The 26,380-nt window shown below is 37.9% G+C and overlaps 1 long non-coding RNA gene and 1 other non-coding gene across 2 annotated transcripts in view; both read right to left on the minus strand.

Moving 5' to 3' along the window:
* Positions 1–275: 275 nt before the first annotated feature.
* On the minus strand, positions 276–435 carry LOC116470094 (U1 spliceosomal RNA). The gene has a single exon (XR_004248523.1). It is a non-coding gene; the product is annotated as a U1 spliceosomal RNA (small nuclear RNA).
* A 3,588-nt stretch (positions 436–4,023) lies between these two features.
* LOC131383523 (uncharacterized) overlaps positions 4,024–26,380 on the minus strand; it is a 43,702-nt gene continuing 21,345 nt past the window's right edge. The window contains exon 3 of the long non-coding RNA XR_009213636.1: positions 4,024–4,167. This is a non-coding gene — a long non-coding RNA (uncharacterized LOC131383523). The remainder of the gene's footprint in view (positions 4,168–26,380) is intronic.

Genomic DNA, 26,380 nt, shown 5'->3' on the forward strand with positions numbered 1-26,380 from the left:
AACGATTTTTTTTTAAAGGCTGGTTGGAAGTTCATGGTGTGAGATTAGCTGACTGAAGTATTTACTGCAGGGGATCTGGCAAGGCCATTTATTTAAAGAACCTCAAATGTTGTATTCTTTGTCTCTTTGGGGGCAATCCGTTCCCCAGTCCTCTACTTAGGATGAAAGCCTGATTGCCTGTGTTCTGGGAATCACCAAAGTAATTGGATCCCCGATTTCAAGGATCATATGAAGACATTCACATAGGCTTCCTTTTTTCTTTTTTTTTTTAACCAGGGGAGAAGCAAACGCAGTCTCCCACTACCACAAATTATGCAGACAAATTTCCCAAATGTGGGTAAATCACAGGGCCAACATATCTTAAATGCAGCATTTAAGCCTCACCCTGGGAAAACCACCTTTGTGATAAGGGTGTCTCCCCTGCCAGGTAAATATGCACACATGCTTTCTAAGTTCAGTGTATAGAACCCCTGACCTTAACACTCACTCCATGTACAGAGACCCTCTGCTTTATTAACTCCAGGGAATATAACTTTATTCTTTCATTGTACTGAGAGAGGAGCAGATGCCCAGCTGTGTGAGGTTGGGAAGGGGCTCTGACTACTAGACTTTTTAAAATCAATCCTTTTCCTCAGAGTCTCCTTTGCCTCTTCCCTGTTTCTACAGAGATTGAGGCTTTTGGAGGATTCTGCAACACAAAACATGCTGGATTTTAGCTTTCTCTGTTGCTAGTTTATGATTCCATTCTTTTTTAGGTCTGCAAACTCCTTTACCAATTGTTCATTTGTTTTCCAACTTCGAAAATGTTGTTGCTGTTGTCCCCTCTGCAAGTCACCCCTTACTTGGGTGTATACCTTACGAAATGCCTTTTCTGATGAGTAGGTGTAGTTTCAGAATGGAGCAATGTTAGCTGTGGAGTGACGTTAGGTTTTTTTACATCTGTGGACATGGTCCTGGTCTGCCTCCTGTGGTTCTTAACCATGGTGGAAGTCCCATCAGTAGGCATCTGTGACAGACTGTGACCAGCTGAACTACGGAACAAGTAAGAAGGTTCGAGTGCAACCCTCCTATTACAAGAAGACAAAGGGTTTAGATTATATTCTTTACTTAAAGAATATGCATGAAATAAAAAGCAAGATTATATATCTTAGCAATAATTAAAAGTAGTAAAAAGTCAAAGTAAAATTTTTCAGTTTTTGTAGAAAATTTATCTAATCTATAAATAGATAAGATAGTTATATTTAATTTGTATAATGGGGTTGATAAGATTAAAAACATAATTTTTTTTCAGAGTGGTATCCCAGAGCTGCCCTCTAGCTGAATTCTTGCCTCATGTACTTTCCTGTGTTTATGATGAAAACACAGATGTTTTGGTGTATAAACCTGGATGCATATCTATAATAGTATCAATATTCTGTTGCATGATTAGATGGCTCTTCTGTACTGTTTGGGTGTGTTCCCATTATAGAACTATTTCCTTCTCACTAAAAACCACAGATTCTAAAACTTAATTGAACTGATCAGTGCCTCTGGCTAACCAACATTTGCCACATTTCCAGTGGCTTTGGAATTATTGCAAATTAATTACCGATTTGTCTTGAGCTATGATTCATTGTAAAGTACTTAAAACCAGTAAAGACAGAAAGACCTGCCATTTAGTACAGAGGTGTCTCTGGAGCTTCTTAGCACTATGAATTGTTGTGTGAATTTATATGGATGAACCAAATGAGGTTGTTTATGAGAAACTTATTCTCAAAGTTCATAAAGGCTGTGAGGCTGGAACTTGGCTGCTGATGGCAAATGCACAAGTAGATGTAAATGTAATTCAACCATTAAAATCTAAAGCCATAAAAAGCAAGGAAATTCACAGTTAAAGGAGGAAATGGGTTGTGCAGCACTTTCTCCAGCCGTGATGCACAATGGGGTGTATTAAGGAATTGGAGACACCCGATAGTGTGAGACGTTCAAGGCATCTCTCATGTTTCATCCCTAACAGATTTCTGAGCATTTATGGACTTGAATATTGCTTCTAAAGTACCCTCTTCTGGGAGGAGCCTAGAAAGGAAAGAAACTTCTGTGTTTTTCCTTCATTATTACCATGTAGCCAGGGATGGAGGTAGGAGGGTGGATTCATATGGCGTGAAAGAATTTTGGGCTGGTAATCTGAAACATCGATGCTCTGGCTGACTCTTTCTCTAGGATTTCATGTATTCATCATGCTGTGTGCAGACCTCAGTTAAGGCAAAACTACAGAACAGAGACTTAGTATAGCCCTGCATGCTCTGTTCAGCTTGGATGTACAGAATTTAATTTTTTATCAACATGAGAGCTATTTGGAACAAAGGGAAATTGTTTTCCATTTCTACTTCTCTCAACTACAGAAAAATAAAATGTCAATTTGGCTTTCTGTGAATGGCTGGTTAGTGATGAATAGAAAGTCTTATAAATGACCTAGCTTGCATTTATTTTGTGGTTTCAAAAAAACCCTCATTTAAAATATACATTTTTAAGAAGTCTTCATATTTATTTATTTATTTATTTTTGAGACAGAGTCTTGCTCTGTTGCCCAGGCTGGAGTGCAGTGGCACAATCTCGGCTCACTGCCAGCTCCACTTCCCAGGTTCATGCCATTCTCCTGCCTCAGTCTCCCGAGTAGCTGGGATTACAGGCGCCTGCCACCACTCCCGGCTAATTTTTTGTATTTTTAGTAGAGACGAGGTTTCACCGTATTAGCCAGGATGGTCTCGATCTCCTGACTTCGTGATCCCCCCACCTTGGCCTCCCAAAGTGCTGAGATTACAGGCCTGAGCCACCGTGCCCAGCCAAGTCTTAATCTTTAAAAGTTACATGCGTTTTAGATGACCTAGTAAATATAATAGCTCATCTGAAGGGAAAAGTCATCTTGCAATGTGCAGCCTAGGAGGAAGTCTTTCCATTGCCTGAAAATGTAAGGCTGTCGGGAAGATGTCAACTGCTTTCTAGAGAAACAAATGATGTGTGTTTTCTATTTTTTTAAACAAAATTTCATCATACAAGCTTGTGTATTCCACATTTGAATTTGAAATTAATCAGGATAAGAGGGCCTAAAGTGCAGGGAGAAAGATGGTTGAAACGGTGAATGATGAACCGGGTATGTGACTGATGTCATGTGAATAGCCACTGTTTTAATAAGCCAAGGAGCCTGTATTGGCCACCACCATGATATAAAAAACATATGGCCATGTGCATTTAAGGTCTTAAAAATGACGCCACCCCTATCATCTACACCAAAAGAAAAATGTTTATAATAATACATATATTGACTTCTGCTTTCTAGTCAATAACAAGATTTATTGTCCCACTCTTCAGTCAATTTTAACCTCTTTGGGTCAACAAATCTTGATATTGATCTCAACAGAAGTCAATACCTGCTTATTACTTACCTCCACATTTAGACGCCTACCAACAATTCTTATGGGCATTCCTTTGACACAGAAGAGTGAATACTGGCTGTCTACATTCTATACAAGGTGTATGTCTGTGGGCTTCATATATAATGTCACTTTTATAAGCCTTAATTCAGATCTAGTTATAAAACTAAATGAGGAAAAAAGATAGATGGTTTCCAATATCTGTAATTATGAACTAGACAGACGTTTAGTATTCCCTTATCATTTCCTAAATAATAAAATCATGATCTTTTATATTAATTATGCTCTAGTCATTTCCTACATCAAAGATAATTAGGCAACATGATATTTTTCATTCACCAAAGAGAGAACACAATATTTTTAACAACGAAACCTTAATGTGGTATAAGGTTAAAATTCTATAGTATCTCAAATGTTTTTAAAAACAAGAAAAGCAGACTAGTTATCCATTCCAGCAATTACCCAAATGTCTGCCAACCTCTAACCTCTAAATGTTGACTTTAGTCAAAGACATTCTAGGTTAGATAACTAAGTAACTATCAGGAAGGGAGTTTTGTTTGTTTGCTTGGCAACTGAAAAGAAATGAAGATCAAGGAAGCAGGCTTGCCTGGAGTTTTTAATGAATGTGAGACAAGCCCTACCAAAGGCAATTATTAAACCATCCCCCAAAGTTGTTTGTTCCGTGTACAAATGCAGTCCTGGTTCCATAAGACCTCTAGGTGTAAAACAGCATCATCAGCCTTCTTGCCAGCCTCACCTGTTGAAATATTAAAAAGGAAGAATAAAACACCAATATGTACAAACCCAGGGGCAGACAAAGCAAAATACACTCAAGGCTGTAAGAAATTAATTTTTCAAATTCAATAAATAAACCTTCATTGCATACCTATGTTAAACTGCTTAAAATTAAAATTCAAGAATACTTATATTTTGTACTGCTCTTGAAATACTTTACCCTCTCTAGACTGACTCACACACACCATAAAGTCCACATTTAAAACTTATGTTTTGCTGCAGGCCAAATGCCAATAAATAATAACAAAAAGGGAAGAAAAGAAAAGACTAATAGAGCCAGGTGACACAGATCACTTTATCACCAGCCCAGGTTTGCTTCTGCACAATCCTATTTTCCAGATAATATAATTGTGAACAAATTTGCAGAAACGGAAAATGGAACATTAGGAGAAAAAAAGAACACTTAAGTACATAAATGTGTGTTAATTCCAAATACGTATATACTTTCATAATAATTGAAAGTTGCTTTCTAAAAGATGTGAAAGCATGTCCTGTCAATAGCCACTACTAGCTTGTTAATCACTTTTTACAAGCTTTGTCTGAGAGTTAATTTTTCAAAACTGTGTCACTAATTTCACATTGTGCTTCCTGAATAAACTCATTAGCTTCCCCTGTAAGTCTTAGTTTCTATTCACCAAAATTACCTGCTCAAAAGTGAAAAATACAGTAGGGAGAAAAAATAAAGCCTGTTGTTTTACTGACTCTGAATTCCTTTTGAAAACTTAATCACTTAGTTTGTGAGTTTAGACCCCACTCTAAGGTCATCTTGCAGATTCAGTTCTCATTTTTTCCTCCCCTCTCCCCACAGAAATCAGGAGAACTAGGGTCATGTGCCCTCCATTCAACTTTGCAAGGATGGACATGTGAGAGGACTAAGTGAGCAGGACAGTGATGAAATGGCTATATTGTATGATGTTTTTAAGGCTAATTTGTTATGGGCTTGAGAAAGGTGAGGAAGGAAAATTGTTTTTCAAACTCAACGCTATTGATATCTTGAGCAGAGAATTCTTTGTTAGAAGAGCGAGGAATTGTCCTGTGCATTGAAGAATGTTTAACAGCATTCCAGATCTCTGACCACAAAATGCCAGTAATACCACCCCAGTAGATGTGACAACAAAAAGTGTCTCCCAACATTGCCCAGTGTTCCATTGGTGACAAAACTTCCATACCAAGATACATTCTTATACGTAGGTAAAGCATCAAAAATATTGCAAAATCATCAATTACTATAACCACGAGGGACTGGTTAAATTGAGGTAGCCATTGTGAATTACTGTAGACAAAACAAAACAAAACAAAAAACACAATTACTGAATCATCTCATCAAATGTGTTTATTCTTGTGAATTGAGTTCTAGTTCCATAAGACCTCTGGATGTCAGACAGAATCACTAGCCTTGTATTAAGTGAAAACACAGAACAGCATATTTGAAAGTCAAGTCTGCAAGTCCATACAGAGAGTAGAATCTGAGAATTTCAGAGCTGGAAGGAATCTTGGAGACCATCTGTACAAACATTGTCTTTTTACTGATGGACACTGAGTCTAGCCAACGTATCTGACTTATCCAACATTGCATAGCTAGTTAGTGGCAGTGGTGAGATAAGAATCCAAATCTTTGAAATCCAAATCCAGATTCTTTCTTCTATATCAAAGTATAGGTCTATTTAGTATGTTAGGTTACTGAAGTTTTTCATTGAATGTTTTTCTGCCCCATTCATATATGTAAATTTAAAGCATGGCAGTAGTCTAGTTAAAATTTGCTACAAATTTTTTAAGAATCAGATCTTATGGCTTTGATTATCATCTCAGATAATAATTTTCCAGACGTCAGCTTTTTAGTAGTAGGCAAGTTCATCTTGAGATCCATTTTAAGGCATCTCGGCACTTTCTTTTGGAAAATGTTATGTCATAATGATAAAATATTATTAGGTATTTCCACTTAAATATTTCTAAATCTCCTAAAACTCACTCTTCCTTCAAATCTCCCTCTAGTTTTCCCTATCTCTATTATTCTTCTAGTTTAAAAATTCACATTGCCTTTTACTAATTTTTTTTCTGAACACACAATAGCCAAACAATTTCTAAATCCCATTATTCCTTTTATTCATTGTCTTTTTGAAAAACAATTATTTCTTTTCAGCTCCATCACCATCAGACTGTAGAGATCCTTATCAGTATGTCTACAGACTAGTAAGCTGAGACAAATGTATTTTGCCGTATTTAGTCTTTTCTCCATCTACTACCCAACTCACTTTGCATATCACCATCTGAGGATTCTTACTAAAATATTTGTCATAAATCTACCAATAAGTAAATATTCATTGAACAATTCCTGGGTCCAGTTAATGTTTTAGACACAAAAGATGGGTAGAAGTGGTGGGGAGAGGAGGATTTGTAGCCAAAAAAATTTTAAACGAGCTTGCTGCTTCTGTGAGTTTATATTTCAGTTGAAATGCATATTGCAGTAAACTAAAAGGCTTAATGCAAGAGCACACATACATGCAAACAGGTAAATACAGAAACTTGCCATTTGCCATTTCACATTTCTGAGATGTTTATCCTGATTTCCAGTTCAAAGATGAATCTTAGTGATAGCTTGAAAAGTAATAACTATACACATGTATTAACCTTTATAATCCCATTTGTGATAATCTCAACACTTTGTTCTTTCCCCATGTGTGCTTGTTACAGCAACCAATTTTTCCAGTGGTAGCAACCAATGTGCAGTAGCAGCTGATGTCCCCATCTGTTTCTGCTTGCTTTCAATTAAGTAAATCATTGTATCACATGCTCAAGCTGACCAATGAACCCTTGGCTAAGGCAGTTTTGAGAGGAACCTTCCAGCAATGTAGAAACTATTGACCCAGACCAATATTTATTCAGGGATATTTACTCACAAGTCACCTCTCCATCAGGGTTCTATCTTCTAGGTTGCCATTTTCTGTCTTCCTGTTAAAGATGGAACCCAGACACTTACTTGTAAGATAGTAGAGCAGAAATATAGGAAACAATGAGGCTCTGAGACCCTATCCAAAAGCCTCAGTTTGGCCTAAGCTTTGGATGGTGATTTAGCATTCATGTGTAATAAGTGCCCTTCTAGTTAAAATTATATATTCCCTTATTAAAAGATGGTTGAGATGGTCACTTCTGTGTGCAAGACACATTTCTTCTCTGGTGGTCCATCCTCAACTTTTCTAGAAATATCTCCCCTTGGCATTCACATTTTAAACATAGGAGCAATGATTTTATACAATATGACTGCCCCACAGAGGGTCACAGTTGATTTCTAAGAAGTTAGAACCTGAATCAATCTGGGCCACTGAACCCCTTCTCTGAGATTGTGAATTTTAGAGTGAGAGCTCTGGCATTGTCTGCTGAAACTAAAGATGTTAATTGTAAATTAATCTGAGAGTTCCTCACATTAATTTTGTGCCATAGAATGTAAATCAACTGATTTACACAAGGAGAAAGAAAAATGGAGCAGATGAATAAAAAGGTACATTGACTAGAGATAAAGAGAATCCTGACATTCTTCTATTCCCGGATAGTTCCTGGGCCCAATTGTATCATTGACATTTCCATAGCTTAGATTGCCCCTGAATTCTATGGGATATCTCATTATTCTCCCAATAAATTTTCCTATTTTGGTAAAGCTTTTCAAGCTGGATTCCTGCCACCTGTAACTAAAATATGTATCATGAATACATTTTGCCTCCTGCAAGTCCATTAGAGGAAAATGTAGTTTTGAGTAGAAACCAGTCTAAAGGCCATGAATAAACAGTCACAAATACAAACACAGATGTACACACACACACATGCTAAAAGCTAGGCCTATATAAGTTTAGATTCTGTCTTACAAAAAATGAAGGCTACAGTAGCAGCATTATTAAGAAGAAGCAAATTAGAGTTCGCCATGTCATCTGGTTCAAAACATTTACTTGTATCCCGTTATCATTAGAGTGCAAACTCTTGAGTCTGGGGTTCAAAGTCTCTTAACAGAAGCCCCTAAGCCACCTGTGGCAGTACTTGCCATCATTTCTACACAATTCCTCCCTACCCATTCTCAGCTAAGTTCTTTTGCCATGCTACATGCCCGAGAGGCCTGCCCATGCCCAATAAAACTCTTACTTGTCATTCTTCTGGGCCACATTTAGTTTCTGCCTCTTGAGTTCTTGAGTCCACAGAAGGATCTCCATTCTCTGAAATCTTAGAACTCTTGTTATTTTAACCACTTCTTTAACATTTACTACTTGTACCATACATAGTCAACTATTTTAGTGGTCTTGGTTTTAATTCCTGCTGGGAGATTATACCTAAGCTCTTTGAGGGCAGAGACCATGCCTTTCTTTTTACAACACTTCCTCCCTTCCCCGAATCCACTGAAAGTGAGCATTTGGTAGAGTGTATTTTATTTGAATTAACACATACAAGAGTAAAATATAGCATATTCCCTAAGGGAACCAATTATAAATTTTGTTTAAAGGAGCATTAAAAAGTTAAATTAAAAAGCTCACATTGGCAGAAGATAAAAAAGTTTTAACCACCAGCTGCTGCTGATATAGGGACATTTGATAATGAAAAACAGAAATATATCTTAAAGGAAAAGAGCTTGTGAGTAAATTGGATGGGATGATGGTTAAAGAGAAGGAGAAAACCTACAAATCCTGTAATATACTTATTTTTCTAAAATCAAGTAAAGTCTGTGCAACCCCTCCCCTTGTAGACTGTCAACTCCATGAGGCCAATTATCCCATCTGCCTTGTTCATCATAGTAAAGCCAATACCCGACTTTCAGTTGAGAGGGATCCAGTAAGCACTTCTGGAATGATAAACCACTGTTGTACAACCAGAATGCATTTTAAAGTAAGTATGTCTATAAAGATGACAGGCACTTGATGGTGCAGTGCAGAATTTGCACCCAATTCCTGCAGTGGCAACTAGGGACTGACTGATACAAGCAAAGTATTAAAAACACTACTGATGAAATTTGTATAGTCAGGGAGAAAACCTCTGTACCATGGAGGCTAAAGACACGTTAGTTGCAGGCAGGAAGACTGAGAGCTGTCATTAACAGAGGGGCTCTGATAATAAAAGGAATGATCAAAGCAACATTGAACAACATAGAACTAGACCAATGCAGATGAGCAGAGGACATAGAAACTGATGTGAAGAGTGGACGTAGAAGAGACTCAAACTAGTACCAAAGAGGAGTATTCCCTAACTTCTCCAACTTATGGGCTTTAATAGAATCTTAATGACGAAAAATGATAGTTTTATCAGTAAGCTTTTTCTAGATTTTACTTCAGAAACAAAAGACCCTCAACTCTAAGTGGCTCGATCACATTTTAGGTTGGCTGTAGGTCTGCTGAAGCCCTGTTTACTTTCTCTTTATTCTAGAACACTGGCCAATATAGCAGCTATCATCTGGGATCCTGCCAAACTTGAATTGCCAAATTTAGCAAATGAAAATACAAAACATCCAATTAAATTTGGATTTGAGATAAATAGCGAATGATTTTTAGGTACAGAAATATGTCCCTTGCAATATTTGGGATAGACTTATGCCAAAAAATATTTGTTGTTTATCTGATTCTGATTTAATCATGTGCCCTGTATTTTTTTTTTCCTGGCAACCCTTTGCCAGATTCATGAAAGACGAAAAATGTGACCTCATGAAGGCTTTTACACCTTTTACTCAGAAGTGGCATTTGGTGGGTGCAGTGGCTCTTGCCTGTAATCCAAGCACTTTAGGAGGCCAAGGTGGGCAGGTCACTTGAGGTCAGAGTTTGAGACCAGCCTGGCCAACATGGTGAAATCCCATCTCTACAAAAAATTACAAAAATTAGCCGGGCATGGTGGCACGCCTGTAATCCCAGTTACTCGGGAGGCTGAGGCACAAGAATCGCTTAAACCTGGGAGGTGGAGGCTGCAGTGAGTCGAGATAGTGCCACTGCACTCCAGCCTGGGTGACAGAGTAAGATCCTATCTCAAAAAAAAAGTGGCATTTGACACTTCCACTCTTCTCACTCATTGGCCAAACAAGGCACATGATTAAACTAGTATTATTGGGGTAAGAGGCATCATCCTCCCTTGGAGGTAGGCCTGGAAAAGAGGAGCCATATCAAAGGATATCACTCATTTATACTATGTGTGTATAAGTGCGTGTGTGCGTGCACACATTGGGGTGGGGGTGCTTTCATCTCTATAAAGGAGCTACAATAACTCCTTCCACTAGCGTTAAGAAGTAGCGGGAGCAGGAAGGGCCGCTTGACATCTATACCCTCTCATTCTCTGAGCTGTCAAGGGAACAGCAGTTCCTGAAACTCTGTTCTAGTTGAGGGAACCACTTTAGTTTGACAGTGAGGGGTCATTTCTGTTAGAGTGATTGCCTTAGGTCTCATTATTTTAGGGCAAGGCCTTGATACTGGTGAGTGAGCAGTGACCGAGAAAGCAAATCTGAGTGGGAGAAGAAAATAGTTTGCTAGCAGAGGCTAACCCATCTCTGAAGGGTTCACGTTTGCCTGTGGCCCATGGCATCTTCCACACCTCCTCCTTGGGGGCCACCTTCCTTCTTCACACACCCATTAGCTGGCTCTTCTTTGTAACTATTTTTCCAATTAAAGGCACTCTTTGTTCATGTTTCACTGCACGTCAAAGGATATTTTTCTAGAGGAAAGGGCGATGGTAGATAGAGAGATGAGCTGGTGACACACAGGATTTTCCTGGTTCCCACAGCCTTCTTCGTTTGGCCCAAAGTCTTACATATATTCAAATTCTTTCATAAAAAACTAATTGCTAACTTTATTCTTTTGTGTCTGCAAGAATTCATTGTTTACTTAGTACAATGGGTGAAAATTGTTCGCATTTCCAAGGTCAGTCATAATAGAGTTAGATTCCTGAAATAGCCTGGAGTATGATAAATACATAGATCTACATGGACTTCTGTTCTGCTGGGTTTTTCTTTTCTGTTCAAGGCTGTTTCTAAATATTATTTTACTGCTTCATTATAATATGCTTCATATTCAGAGTTTGCCTAAACAGGACATTTGGCTAATGAAGTGAGATAATGGGGAATTAAATGGTTTTCAGTGTGAAGAGAACAACCTTATTTACAGGGTATATTGCTGATTAAGATTTCTTTTTCTTTTAAAAAGTGACAAATTGATAATTAAGCTCCTCAAATGCAAAGTCATTCCCAACTTGTGATACGGTGTGATCACATGGGATTTCCTAATTTAATACCAATCACACATTTGAATGGGCTGGTATAAAATGAACTTACACACTGGTTGTCAGAATTGCTGACGATAGGTGTGAATATATAGGCGAAAAGTATAAACATGAGTTTATCCAAAACTTCATAAATATCTTTATTTGAGTGGAATTACTTCATCGAAGTGCTATCAGCACATAGAAATAGAAATGAACTATGTGGCTTTTGATTTCCAGCACTAGGAATTGGCAAAATGTTTGTTTTAGATGATGGGGCAAAACTTGCAGATATTTAAAAAAACATAAAAATAAACTAGGTGCTACAGGCCACAGTAAACCTCACCTGATCCCATTATTATCTCATTTTACTTTGAATATATAAATAAATCTTGATAATGTTCAGCTTTCCTTAAAATATAAAGTATTGATAATTTTCAGTTTTGTGTGTGTGTTTATAATACATGCAAATTATTCTGTGGCTGAGAATTAAGATTCCAGAACTCAAAGGAGCATTTTAACATCATCTCATTCTAGGGTGGCAGAATCTGGTCCAGGTCCTGTTGGTCCAGGTCCTTGCCTCTGGCAGATGTTGCTGAATAATGGAACTTCTTTTCTGCAGAGCACAGGCTGAGAATCACAATCCATTTTAAAACAGCAGTGCAAACCTGGGCGACATAGTGAGACCCTGTCTCTACAAAAAAATTAAAAATTAGCTGGGTGTGGGGGATGTGCCTGTAGCTACTCAGGAAGGTGAGGTGGGAGGATGGCTAGAGCCCAGGAGTTCAAGGCTGCAGTGAGCATGATCACACCACTGAACTCCAGGCTGGGGGACAGAGCAAGATCCCATCACAAAAACAAAAACAAAGCAACCCAAAAAGACACAGGAGTTCAGATAGCACTAGCAATTGGTCTGAGTTGACCTGCAAGAGGGAATCAGTTTGTTGTTGCTGAGAGCTCAACCCGTTTATCTTACAGGAGAGGATGCTGCACTGGGTTGGATTTGATTTACAAGTCCATTGTACATCCACTTCACCAGGCTGTTTAGGCAATTTAATTTCACACGGATACTTTTGAATGACATTTTCTTTTTGCGTGGCATTATTGATACAGAATACTATACAATCATTATCTCTTCCAAAATATTAGAAAAGAAATAAAGGAGAAAATTGTCCTTTTATTTAGCATACGTAATTAGTGAAAAAAGGGAGTTGCATAAAAACAGAAAAACAACATAGAGACATTTTGTGGGTAATTGAAGTGAATTTCAGCATTGTTCCGAGTATTTTATATTGTCAGTTGTTTAAAATGATTTGGGGGTGGGGAGAGAAAGACATAGACTTTGAAATGGCAGATTCTGCATGTCGAGGGCCTGGTGTGGATATTCCTGAGTCTAAGACTGATCTAATCAGTAATCTGCCATCTGATGATGCATTGCTCTTCTGAAGAAAACAGGAGGTAAATAAGAACTAGCAGACAGAGGGAACCCAGCATTCCTGTTAAGCACCACAAGATGGGAAATCTGTATTTTCACTGTGTGACTCAATACCTTCTGTGCATATTGTCCCACGCTGGGAAAATAGCTCCTAGTGCTTTTTTTCGGTTTTGAATTTAGTGGAGTGTATACAAAGAAAGATTTATTTTACAAGTACCTGTGTTGTAGTCTCAACTTCTGGGGAGGCAGTGGCAAAAGCAGGGTAGCTCAGGGCGTAATTGGTAAGCAAAGAAGCAAATTTTCAGTTTATTCAGCTTCCTGTTATTATAACTCCCCTGCCTGGGCTTCCTACCCACCCTCCCCGATTAGTTGACACACTCTTCATTCTTCTGAGGTACCCTGTGTCATTGGGCTCTTAAACGTGGATTAAAATCTGTCTGGTGAGAATCTGATAATATCATTATTATTGAAGTGTAAATGACTAATAAACTGTTATCTTCCATAGAGACATTTGCATTTTAACAGGGACAAAGCCTTAAGCCAAAATAATCAGGGTCTTGTTTATTTTGTTCCCATTGTACTTTTATCACACTAATCTTCCTATGCTGAGAAAGATAGTTAAGTGTAATCTTCAAAGGTTGTCATTATGTAAGTCAAGCAGCTTTGATGGGTTTGGGGATCAACTACCCACAATAATGCATCTAGTTTTAAATGCAGAAATAAATTTTGTCCCGTGAAAAATACTTTTTTTTTTTCTGTTTGCCTACAGTATAAGGAACTCTCTATTTTTGTGATCTGCTTGAAATGGTTACAATTTTCCTCACTGGCCCCCAACCCAGAGGGGAAGTCTCTTTTTCGAGATCTCTTCCTTCTCATAATGTGATTCTCAACCCTTCACAAAGACCTCTCATCCTCCCTCTCCAAGCTGGGGCCCAGAGCATGGTCCCATTGGAAGTATCATGCATAAATGCTATTTGATAATCACTGCTTTTTCTCTCCTTCATCCCCAACCAAGACTCTTTCTCATATTCCCAAATGCATTTGGTAAACTATAAAGTGCTAAACAAAAGTGAATATACATTATCTCTGTGCTTATATTATCATTTCAAATTTTTATGGAGTCAGGAGAAACTGACATTGGGTAACCAGATATTCATAGATTGGATTATTAAAAGTGAGTCAAATAAAAGAGTTTGTTAGTATTTGCAGGGACATATTGTTAAACATATACTTTGATAGCTGTCATTAAATGTTTAGACTTCTAACTAACAAATTAAAATGACCCTAGAATAGGACAGGGATAAAACTTGAATATGCAGCTTAAGTTTTGATTATTATATGACTAAAACTTCAGCTGGGATAAACTCCAGCAATATTGCAAACTGTAGGCAGGCTAATGAAGAAAAAAGTACGCACTGACTCATGTACTCTGCATTTGGCTAAAAAGACTGTTGAAGTTAAAAAGAAAATAATGGAGTAGAATAAGACCTCTAGAAGAAATACTGGACTGAAATCTTATGTATTTCCTCAATTTGAAAGGGAAGGCAATTATTTCCTGTTTTAAGTGGACGCTACTGCTCTTGAGGCTGTCCATGGTCATTTCTTGCAACAAACGCGTTTACGAAGTGACCACTGGGTGTGTGTCAATGATCTAAGAACTGAGGGATATGGAAAATTGTGGATTGATCTTTACTCATGCTGAGCTTCCTATCCTTTCTCTGAAAATGTGTGTCCAGTGTTAGTAATGCAGATCAAATGACCTTCCACCAACAGCGAAGTTGGTCAAGGGCTTAAACAGGTTAAATAAATTTCGGTGTGTGTAGTTATTCCCCCTTTAAAAGCAACATTTGAAGGAAAGATGCAGAGCAAAATATCTAGAAAAACAAATTTAAAAATCAAAATAGGAAATGAATCACTACAATTACAAGAAAAGACATCGACAAATGAGATGCTGCAATGTATTGCCCCTCTGGACCAGCAGTCTGAGGAAAAAAAAAATATATCTAAGCTTAAGCCTTCATGGAACCAAATTGTTCGGGTGCCGGAAGCGTTATGCCTTGAGATATTTTGCCAAGTAAATGGTGTTTCACTGTGCACTAAAGAAAACCACATTCTTTCTCACACTCACCAAAAAATGAAAAAAATAAATCACACCTCTATTCAGAGCCCAAGTTGTCATCAGAAAGGAAAAGGTTGGAGTTCATTTATCATGTGCATTTCTACGGCTACAAAGATAATTGGGTTGATTCCATCTAGCCTTTGCTTCTCTCACATTTTAATTGAAAAGCCTCCAGAGTGTTGGAAGCACAGAGCTGGCCTGAGACTTGAGGAGACTTCAGTTAGGCAGAGATGGACTAAAATGACAACCAGAAGACAGACTAAGCGGTCTGTTGGACCAGGAGCCTGTTGTGTTAATGCTTGAAACTTACTGGGAAAGGGACTGACAGGGGAAGCCATACATTCTGTATGTTTTCTGCAAGGAAATCCAGGTTTCATTTCTGGCTACATTTAATTTAACATTTTTATCAAAGCATTTGTGTCAGAGTAAATACCTAACTTTGGGACAGTTTTTAGCCTGCAGAATTTAAGGAAAGCTTGGTTGATTAAAAGTAAAGGGCTAGAGAGCAAATGGCATTGGAGTCAGCAGAAAGTGAAACCAGTCTGAAACTTTTGGGCAGTGTTAAAATAAGCATACATTTAACATCATTTTCATTTTTCATCATCAAACTCGCCCCTATTAAAACTTTGCAGGTTCAGTTGGTCAAGTTTTTATGACTGAACATACACTCTAAGAATGCTCAAGTTGTGCTTAGGAGATTAATTTATAAGCTCCTCTGACTCTGAATCTCCAAGGTTTATTCTGTCTATGTGTTGTTTGCATAATGCACTTTTGTACAGCTAAAGCACTACCTATAAAGGGATTATTTTCATATTCAGCACATTAAAAATCCAGCTCAATTCACAGATCCCATTCTGTGTTTATGCCTGAGATAACAGGTGAAAAGTATCTCATTACAAATGTCCATGAAGCAAACATAAGAACGTGAATGTTTGGGGAGAGAATGTGCCCCTACTGAAATTAATTCCCCAATGGTTTTATTAAAGTCTGCAAATTGCATTATTTTCCCATCATATTTGAAATATTGCCCTCCTTTAATGCCTGCTCTAACCCATGCCATACCATCTTCCCTGGAGTGTCTAGACATGGTGTCTTAGATTTATGTGTATGATCTCAGTGTGTTACAACATCACTCCTGACTAATGCATTATTACAATACTTACAGATATTCCCAAGTGCCACTGTATTGATTAGAAAATCACCAATCTGCATATGCACACCATCTGTGCTGCAGAGAAGCAAAACATGCAGGATGACATTTGCCTTATTCGAAGGCAGATTCAGAAACCACTAATAGAACGAAGAGGGAATTCTCTTTCGCAGGGAAGGGATTTGGCTTTTTAGAATAGAAAAAAAAAAGTGGACAATATGAATTTTTATAGAACTGTACAGTATAAAGTATTTAAAACTAGTCACCTTTCTCTCTTTTCAGGTATATGGAAAGCCCAGGTCTTAGCATACAAACAGCATGCTTAACCATTTAGATCCTGAAAATGATACCATGTCAGGACCACTGGTGCCATGAAATTGATAAATCTCAGCTCAACTGCAGCAGCCCTTTGGTAGAAAAGCTGCCTGTAGTGAGCAGTCGGTTGTGTCTCAGTGGAAAGGCCGAAAGCATGCCTGCAAAAGATGAATGAGACACTCACCTACTGGGCTGAAATGCTTTTAAAGGACAGGAATCTGTTTATCTTTGATTGATTGTTCAGTCTGATACTTTCCTTTATAAAGTTTATTGACTACAAGCACATAAATCAAAGAAAAACAAATCACAGGTTCAATTTTGGGGGCATTGACATCCTGCCATCTCTGCAGCAACTGCTCATACAAGTCAAGGGGGCAGGAAGAAGGATGCAAGTAACTAGGGGAAAAAAAAATCACATGATGGAAATGGCCAACAAAGTCCTACCCTTATTATGCTCCTAATGGCTCTTTAGATGGCAAATGTCTTGATACATCCTGCAATGCCAGTAGTTTAGGCAGCTGTTGGAATGTGGATGATGACAAAAAAATGAAACAAAAACAACAAACTAATTTGAAAAGCAATTACAAGCAAATGACACTCAGATCTGCCATTTTTGCATGTCCCCTATTATGGATCACCCAATTTGTCCCCAGTCTTATTTATTAAAGTACATTTATTCAACTCCCTCAATGCTTAAGAAAAAATATAAAAATATTAAGGCAAAAATTATGACTTTTGAGTGCACAGAGAGAATAGCAGCAGGAGGCTGTAATCATATTCCTCCATTCCTGCCCCAAATGTAAGAAAATGTTGCCATGCCAGCCTGGCCTAATGAGGAGCTCTTTCCACCAGGACTGTGGGGGTTAATTCTAACAGTGGTATAACCCAGATGGATTTGTGTTAGGAGGCCTAATGATGCATCACATTGTGTCTCCTTTTAAACTAAGTGTACACAGACTAGAATATCTACAAAAAGTGCACTGTTAGTGTGGGTATGTGCCTTTCTCGCAATTTAGTTAGAACAACAACCAGTTTCTCACTGTGAAGAGTCAACAGCAGCCTTCTCAATTTGTTTTTTTGAAGTATCCTTGAAACATGTTTTAAAAATTAAAAATAACTGCATTCTTTATTTCTTGTGCATTTCTCAAGTTTATTACTTTCAATTTGTTGCCTTTTAGATGAAAATTACTGTGGGACACTGCAGAATTCAGGGTGATACTAACTTTCGGTGTCACAGGCCTGTCTCTGAAAACATTTTCTGTATTTCAAGTAAAATTAGAGAAAGGGGAGCGATGGGGCCAAAGTGGGAGACAGAAACGAGTCCTCTACATGTCGCTATCTGTAGGAATGTCCAAACGACCACCCCAGGTAGCAGGAGTCATGGTATAATAACTGAGCCATGGAAGGTAAAGCCAGCCCCAACTGACAGCAGCTGTAGAAAATTGAGAGAAGGAGCTGGCTGCTGGGCAGAGTGTAAAATGCAGCCTTATTTCTCCCCTGCAGGAGCTCAGAATACCTCACAAAGCCTTCCAAAGAGCAAATATCACTTTGCAGTGGTCACCACTGTCAGAGTCACTAATGAGGCCTAATTGGAGGACAGAGTCTGCCTGTGCACATTAGCATCTCTAAGTTGTCCCAATTAAGGAACAAGATACAACAGGGTGGGCATTGTTTGGATACTGGTGCCCCGCTTGGGTGTGCTGCGAGGAAGAAGGCCAAAGGCTGAGTGCCTGCAACCACCCAATGTGTGACCTAATTGCTAATTGATGCACAACCTTAGGTGGCCTGCTGCTTCTTAATGATGTTTGAGACAGTTTGGGGTCCTAGAACAACAAGCTTGTTTTGGAACAAAGCCAACAATTTATCTTCGTTTATCACTGCTTTACCTGTGTTATCAGGAAACACACACACACACACACATTGCAGGATGGGAATAAGAAATACAACTCAGTACTATACTGTAAGTAAGAGGCCCGTCATCATTAACAGGCAGAAAATCTAGTCTACTTTGGTGTGTAAAGCCACGTTAAAGAATATGCTTCTGGAGCATCAAGGAAAAATAGAGAAATGAGTAGCACATTATGGATTAAAGATGAGATCATAGCAAGAATCTTTTAAAATTTAAGGAATTGATCTCAGAACCCAATGCTTATGAGAATGTCTTCATTATCACATTTGTCTCAGTCCATTTCTGGTCTTCACATTTTCAAGCAACTGTGGAATGAGTAGAAAAGTTTTAGTTGACTTACATGGACTGAGGAAGGAAAGTTATTTTTGACAAGATAAAAACAAGAATAGACTGAAACTTTTTACTCATTACTTTATTCATTTAATAATGAATGTTCCAGGCACTCATAGGTGCTAGGGCTTACAGGATGGACAAAACTGACACATCTCTGACTTCACAGAATTTAGACATTTCCAAACGTCATTCAGTGTAACAAAAGTAGCAATAGTTGAATTTTATTATGTTTTTAAGAACATACTAGGCGAGGAGAGAATGTTAACTCAATCTAGGGGTCAGGGAATTTCCTGAAGAAACTCTAAGACATTGAGGAGACCATTCCTCTGCCATTGGAATACAACTGATTTGTACTTTCCCTTAGAGTCATTGCATTAGTCCGTTATCACACTGTTATAAGTACCTTCCAAGACTGGGTGATTTATAACAAAAAGAGGTTTAATTGACCCACGGTTCCATATGGCTGGGGAGGCCTCAGGAAACTTACAATGATGGTGGAAGGCGAAGTGGAGACAGGCACCCTCTTCACAAGGTGGGAGGAGAGAGAATGGCTGAAGGAGGAACTTGCCAAGAACTTATAAGCCAGTAGATCTCGTGAGAACTCACTATCGTGAGAACAGCATGGGGGAAACTACCCTCATAATTCAATTACCTCCACCTGGTCTCTCCGTTGACGCGTAAGGATTATCGGAATTACAATTCAGGATGAGATTTGGGTGAAGACACAAAGCCTAACCACATCAGTCATATGAAGTGATATTTGGACTGGTTTTAAAATTAACATTTTATTTGACAAACATAGCATAATGGTTTTTAAGTACACCTGATTTCAAATGACTGATTTAAATAGGAAAAGGTGTGGATATGGAAAAATGATGAAGTAGAAAAATAGTAAAGGAAAAGAGCCGGGGAAGGGGAAGAAATAGTGAAAGAAGAAATGTCCCTACAGCAATGAGGACACTCAATGAGAGATATAAAATGAAGGAGAAAGTAACTGGCAGTATAGATAGGAAAGGAGCAGAAATAGAAAGAAAGAGATATGGACATGGAAAAGGAAATGGGACACTGAAAAATATAAAGTAGCTCCAGGGGACAATTTCTAGTTTTATATGAACTGATCTGGTTAGAGCTTCTGTGTTCTGTACATTGTATTTCCAGAAGTAGTTAACTTTTCTCATTAACTGTCTTCTAAATACTAAATTGCTAGTCAAACCCTATTTACAGTTCTTCAATCGGGACAGAAAAATAATCTTTTTGAATGATGTCGAATCAAGGAACATAAACAACAGCCTGAGAATTATTACAGATATTTGTTGGCAACAAATATTAATTACTAACATGTGCATGGCTCAGTTCATTTATTCAACAAATATTCATTGTTCAACAAATATTTAATATAGTCAAAAATATTGTCCAAGGCATCACTGAAGAACAATCATTAAACTCCACGAATATTTTTAATGTGATTGTCCAGAGCATGATATTAAACACACACTAATTTTTGCTCACACTCCTCTCCTCCTCCTCCTATTTTTACCTGTATCCTACAATACTGTCCCTTCTGTCCTGGCCCAATCCAACATTCCCCAGTCACACAACTCAAGATTCATGTTCTGTGTGGAACTTTTTCCAACTGTCCTTTTTTTCCTCTCAAAACTCCTGTGATCAAAACACCTCAATAAGATCATGTTACTACTATCTCTGCCGATCTTTGATGCTTTCAATTCTCACAAAATCACTATAGTGCCAAAGTCAGTTTTAAAGAGGGGGAGGGGAGTGCTTTCTCTCTCTGTATAATGCTCAGAGGGAAGTCCCATAGTGTGATGTACCTGGAGCCCCCAAAATAGAGTATAGAGTAGATTGCAGTAGCTTTTTCTAGTCCCATTATTAACTATTTTTCTGACTTCAGTGGGGTGATTGGGCTGAATTGTGGCCCCTTCCACAATTCAAACGTGAAAGCCCTAACCCCTAACTACTTCAGAATGTGACGATATTTGGAGATAGGACCTTTGAAGAGGAGATTAAGCCATTATGGTGGGCCCTGATCCAATCTGACTGGTGCCCTTGTAAAACAAAGGAAATTTGGACACACACCTGTGGTACACACACACAGAGAAAACACCATGTGAGGACTCAGGAGGATGCCATCAGCAAGCCAAAGAGAGAGACCTCTGACGAAACCAAACCCGTTGACAATTTGATATTGGACCTCCGGCCCACAGAATTGTGAGAAATACATTTCTGTTGTTTAAGCCACCCAGTCTGTGACATTTTGTAATGGTAGCCAGAGCAGACTAATACAAGGGATATATCACAGCCAGGGAGTTAATATAGAACAGGTTTCTTTGAACCTACTATACTGGGCTTTACTCACTGCTTACAATCAGGACTGGATCTGCTCTGACTTTTCTTACTGAATTCCTTCTTTCTGGTACATTTTATGTTTGGGGCTCTGCTATTAAGTTTTTAAAAATTTGCTTAAAATTTTTATTTTCTATTTATTAGAGTTTGAAAATAAAAAAATTCATTTTTAACCTTTTTTCCTCTAGTTTCCTCAAGTACATGGTATTTTCGTAATAATATTTAAGTGTTACATACCTATAGAAAAGTATACAGATCATGAATATACCAGCTCAATGAAGTTGAATAGTCTACACGTCTAAATAACAAGTACCTGGATTCAGAAACAGAATAGCCTCAGGAACTCAGGAGCCTTCCTTGTGACCTCTTTTCCCCAAATAATCATTATCTGATTTCTAATACCGTAGGTTAGATTTGTCTACTTTTGAACTTTATACGAGTGGGACCACAGAGTGTGTACTCCTATGTTTAGATTTTTTGGTCAGCATTATATTGGTGAGATATGCATAATGTTGCATATGGCTCCATTTCATTTATTCTCATTGGAGTACAGTATTTCATTTTATTAATACTTCATAATCTATTCATTCTACAGTTGATAGGCTTTGGGATTACTTTCAATTTATAGAGATAGTCTGAATAGCACTGCCACAAAAATTACTGAGTCATTAGCTATGTATATTCAGTTTTAGTTATTCTAAACAGTTTTCCAAAGTGTTTTTACCAGTTTACAATTATACTAGCATTGTACGAAAGTTCTAGGTGATACCAACTCTCCAATACTTGGTACTGACAGTCGTTTTTATTTTAACCATTCTTAGTTTGTACAGCTGTATTAACTGTGGTTTGAATTTGCATTTGTCTGATGACTGTCACCAAAACACGTTTCAGTTTGTCACTTTATTTTGGGACATGAATGTTCAAGTTTTTCTACATTTAACAAAATGATTATTTCTATTGATTTGTAGAAGATCTTTATATGTTCTGAATAGGACTCCCTTGTTGGGTATATGTATTGAAAATAACTATTACCATTTTGTGGGTTGTTGTTTTATCTTCCTTAGGAGTATTTTTTGATCATTTAAAGTTCTCAGTTCTAATGTTGTCCACTTTGACTTCCTATTTTCGTATCCTGTATAAGAAAATTTTGCTAACCCAACTCATTATGATGTTCTCCTATATTTTCTTCTCAAAGCTTGTTTATTTTAAATTTATTTTTACCTGTCCTACTTATATCTATAATCATACTGGATTTGATTTTATGTATGGTGTGAGGAAGGGGCTGCAAATGATTATCCAATTGGCCCATCATTTATAAAAATATCAATATCTATCCCCACTGCAATGTAACATCATTTTTATTTCACTTTTATTACAATTCAGTGTAAATCTCTTTTTGGAATTTGTATCCTGTTATTTTTGTCTGCTTTTTTGTTTGTTTTTATGCCAAAACTTCATGGTTTTGATATCTTTATTTTTATTATTATTATTATTTTTGAGATGGAGTCTCACTCTGTCACCCAGGCTGGAGTGCAGTGGTGCGATCTTGGCTCACTACAAGCTCTGCCTCCCAGGTTCACGCCATTCTCCTGCCTCAGCCTCCTGAGTAGCTGGGACTACAGGCACCTGCCACCACGCCCGGCTAATTTTTTGTAGTTTTAGTAGAGACAGGGTTTCATCATGTTAGCCAGGATGGGCTCGATCTCCTGACCTCGTGACCCGCCCGCCTTGGCCTCCCAAAGTGCTGGGATTACAGGCATGAGCCACCGCGCCCAGCCAGTTTTGATATCTTACAGTGTAACACCTCCACCTTCATTTCTCTTCTTCAAGATGTCTTGGTTATTCTTAGACCTTTGTATGTCCATATAAATATTAGAATCATCTTGTCAACTTTCACCAACCAAACTTTTGAAATTTTAGTTGGGTTTGTGATGAATCTACTGACTAGATAGAGAACTCTTGTCTCTAAAATAGTTATCCAATTCATGAATATGCTTTATCTTTTATATGTTTAGGTCTTCTTTACTCTTCCTCAGTAATATTTTATGGTGCTATATGCAGAGGTCTGGTACATCAATTACTAGACTGATTTCTACATTTCTGACTTTCAATGCTTTTGAAAATTATATTATTTAATTTTTTTAATTTTATGATGGTTTGTTGCTAGTGGCTAGCATATAGATATACAAATTTTGTCTATTGGCCTTGTGCCCAGTGATATTGTTGAATTCATTTCTTACAGTTTGTAGACTCTTTTGGATCTTCTTAATACACAAGCATATCCTCCAATAGCAACAAAATTTTATTTTTTATTTTCTAAATTAAATGCCTTTTATTTAATTTTCTTGTCTTATTTCACTGGGACTAGGGTCTCCAGTGCGATATCGAAAAGGAATGATGATATTCAGCCTCCTTTCCTTATGACTGTTCTTAAGAGAAAAGTTTCCAATAATTCATTATTAAATATAATGGTTTATGTAGGATGTTTTTGTAGATACTATTTATTAGATTAAAAGAGGACCATTCCATTTTTTTATTTTAATATTATTGTACTATAAGTTTTAGGGTACATGTGCACAATGTGCAGGTTTGTTACCTATGTATCCATGTGCCATGTTGGTTTGCTGCACCCATTAACTCGTCATTTAGCATTAGGTATATCTCCTAATGCTGTCCCTCCCCATTCCCCCCACCCCACAACAGTCCCCAGAGTGTGATGTTCCCCTTTCTGTGTCCATGTGTTCTCATTGTTCAATTCCCACCTATGAGTGAGAACATGCAGTGTTTGATTTTTTTGTCCTTGCGATAGTTTACTGAGAATGATGATTTCCAGTTTCATCCATGTTCCTACAAAGGACATGAACTCATCATTTTTTATGGCTGCATAGTATTCCATGGTGTATATGTGCCACATTTTCTTAATCCAGTCTATCGTTGTTGGACATTTGGGTTGGTTCCAAGTCTTTGCTATTGTGAATAGTGCCGCAATAAACATACGTGTGCATGTGTCTTTATAGCAGCATGATTTATAGTCCTTTGGGTATATACCCAGTAATGGGATGGCTGGGTCAAATGGTATTTCTAGTTCTAGATCCCTGAGGAATCACCACACTGACTTCCACAATGGTTGAACTAGTTTACAGTCCCACCAACAGTGTAAAAGTGTTCCTATTTCTCCACATCCTCTCCAGCACCTGTTGTTTCCTGACGTTTTAATGATGGCCATTCTAACTGGTGTGAGATGGTATCTTATTGTGGTTTTGATTTGCATTTCTCTGATGGCCAGTGATGATGAGCATTTTTTCGTGTGTTTTTTGGCTGTGTAAATGTCTTCTTTTGAGAAGTGTCTGTTCATGTCCTTTGCCCACTTTTTGATGGGGTTGTTTTTTTCTTGTAAATTTGTTGGAGTTCATTGTAGATTCTTGATATTAGCCCTTTGTCAGATGAGTAGGATGTGAAAATTTTCTCCCATTCTGTAGGTTGCCTGTTCACTCTGATGGTAGTTTCTTTTGCTGTGCAGAAGCTCTTTAGTTTAATGAGATCCCATTTGTCAATTTTGGCTTTTGTTGCCATTGCTTTTGGTGTTTTAGACATGAAGTCCTTGCCCATGCCTATGTCCTGGATGGTAATGCCTAGGCTTTCTTCTAGGGTTTTTATGGTTTTAGGTCTAACATGTAAGTCTTTAATCTATCTTGAATTAATTTTTGTATAAGGTGTAAGGAAGCGATCCAGTTTCAGCTTTCTACATATGGCTAGCCAGTTTTCCCAGCACCATTGATTAAATAGGGAATCCTTTCCCCATTGCTTGTTTTTGTCAGGTTTGTCAAAGATCAGATAGTTGTAGATATGTGGCATCATTTCTGAGGGCTCTGTTCTGAGTTTGTAGTATATTTGAAGTCAGGTAGGTGATGCCTCCAGTTTTTTTTTGGTTAGTTGATTGGCAAGGGTTTTTTGTTCCATTTCCAATTCTGTGAAGAAAGTCACTGGTAGCTTGATGGGGATGGCATTGAATCTATAAATGACCTTGGGCAGTATGGCCATTTTCACCATATTGATTCTTCCAACCCATGAGCATGGAATGTTCTTCCATTTGTTTGTATCCTCTTTTATTTCATTGAGCAGTGGTTTGTAGTTCTCCTTAAAGAGGTCCTTCACGTCCTTTGTAAGTTGGATTCCTAGGTATTTTATTCTCTTTGAAGCAATTGTGAATGGGAGTTCACTCATGATTTGGCTCTCTGTTTGTCTGTTATTGGTGTATAAGAATGCTTGTGATTTTTGTACATTGATTTTGTATCCTGAGACTTTGCTGAAGTTGCTTATCAGCTTAAGGAGATTTTGGGCTGAGACAATGGGGTTTTCTAGATATACAATCATGTCATCTGCAAACAGGGACAATTTAACTTTCTCTTTTCCTAATTGAATACCCTTTATTTCCTTCTCTTGCCTAATTGTCCTGGCCAGAGCTTCCAATACTGTGTTGAATAGGAGAGAGGGCATCCCTGTCTTGTGCCAGTTTTCAAAGGGAATGCTTCCAGTTTTTGCCCATTCAGTATGATATTGGCTGTGGGTTTGTCATAGATAGCTCTTATTATTTTGAGATATGTCCCATCAATCCCTAATTTATTGAGAGTTTTTAGCATGAAGGGTTGTTGAATTTTGTCAAAGGCCTTTTCTGCATCTATTGAGATAATCATGTGGTTTTTGTCTTTGGTTCTGTTTATATGCTGGATTACATTTATTGATTTGCATATGTTGAACCAGCCGTGCATCCCAGGAATGAAGCCCACTTGATCATGGTGGATAAGCTTTTTGATGTGCTGCTGGATTCAGTTTGCCAGTATTTTTTTGAGGATTTTTGCATCAATGTTCATCAAGGATATTGGTCTAAAATTCTCTTTTTTGTTTGTGTCTCTGCCCAGCTTTGGAATCAAGATGATGCTGGCCTCATAAAATGTGTTAGGGAGGATTCCCTCTTTTTCTATCGACTGGAATAGTTTCAGAAGGAATGGTACCAGTTCCTCCTTGTACCTCTGGTAGAATTTGGCTGTGAATCCATCAGGTCCTGGACTCTTTTTGGTTGGTAAGCTATTGGTTATTGCCACAATTTCAGAGCCTGTTATTGATCTATTCAGAGATTCAACTTCTTCCTGGTTTAGTCTTGGGAGCGTGTGTGTGTCGAGGAATTTATCCATTCTATATTTTCTAGTTTATTTGCGTAGAGGTGTTTGTAGTATTCTCTGATGGTAGTTCGTATTTCTGTGGGATCGGTGGTGATATCCCCTTTATCATTTTTTATTGCATATGTTTGATTCTTCTCTCTTCTTTATTAGTCTTGCTAGCAGTC

Source organism: Hylobates moloch, unplaced genomic scaffold, assembly GCF_009828535.3.
Source record: "Hylobates moloch isolate HMO894 unplaced genomic scaffold, HMol_V3 SCAFFOLD_5, whole genome shotgun sequence".
In the NCBI taxonomy this organism is placed as follows: Eukaryota; Metazoa; Chordata; class Mammalia; order Primates; family Hylobatidae; genus Hylobates; species Hylobates moloch.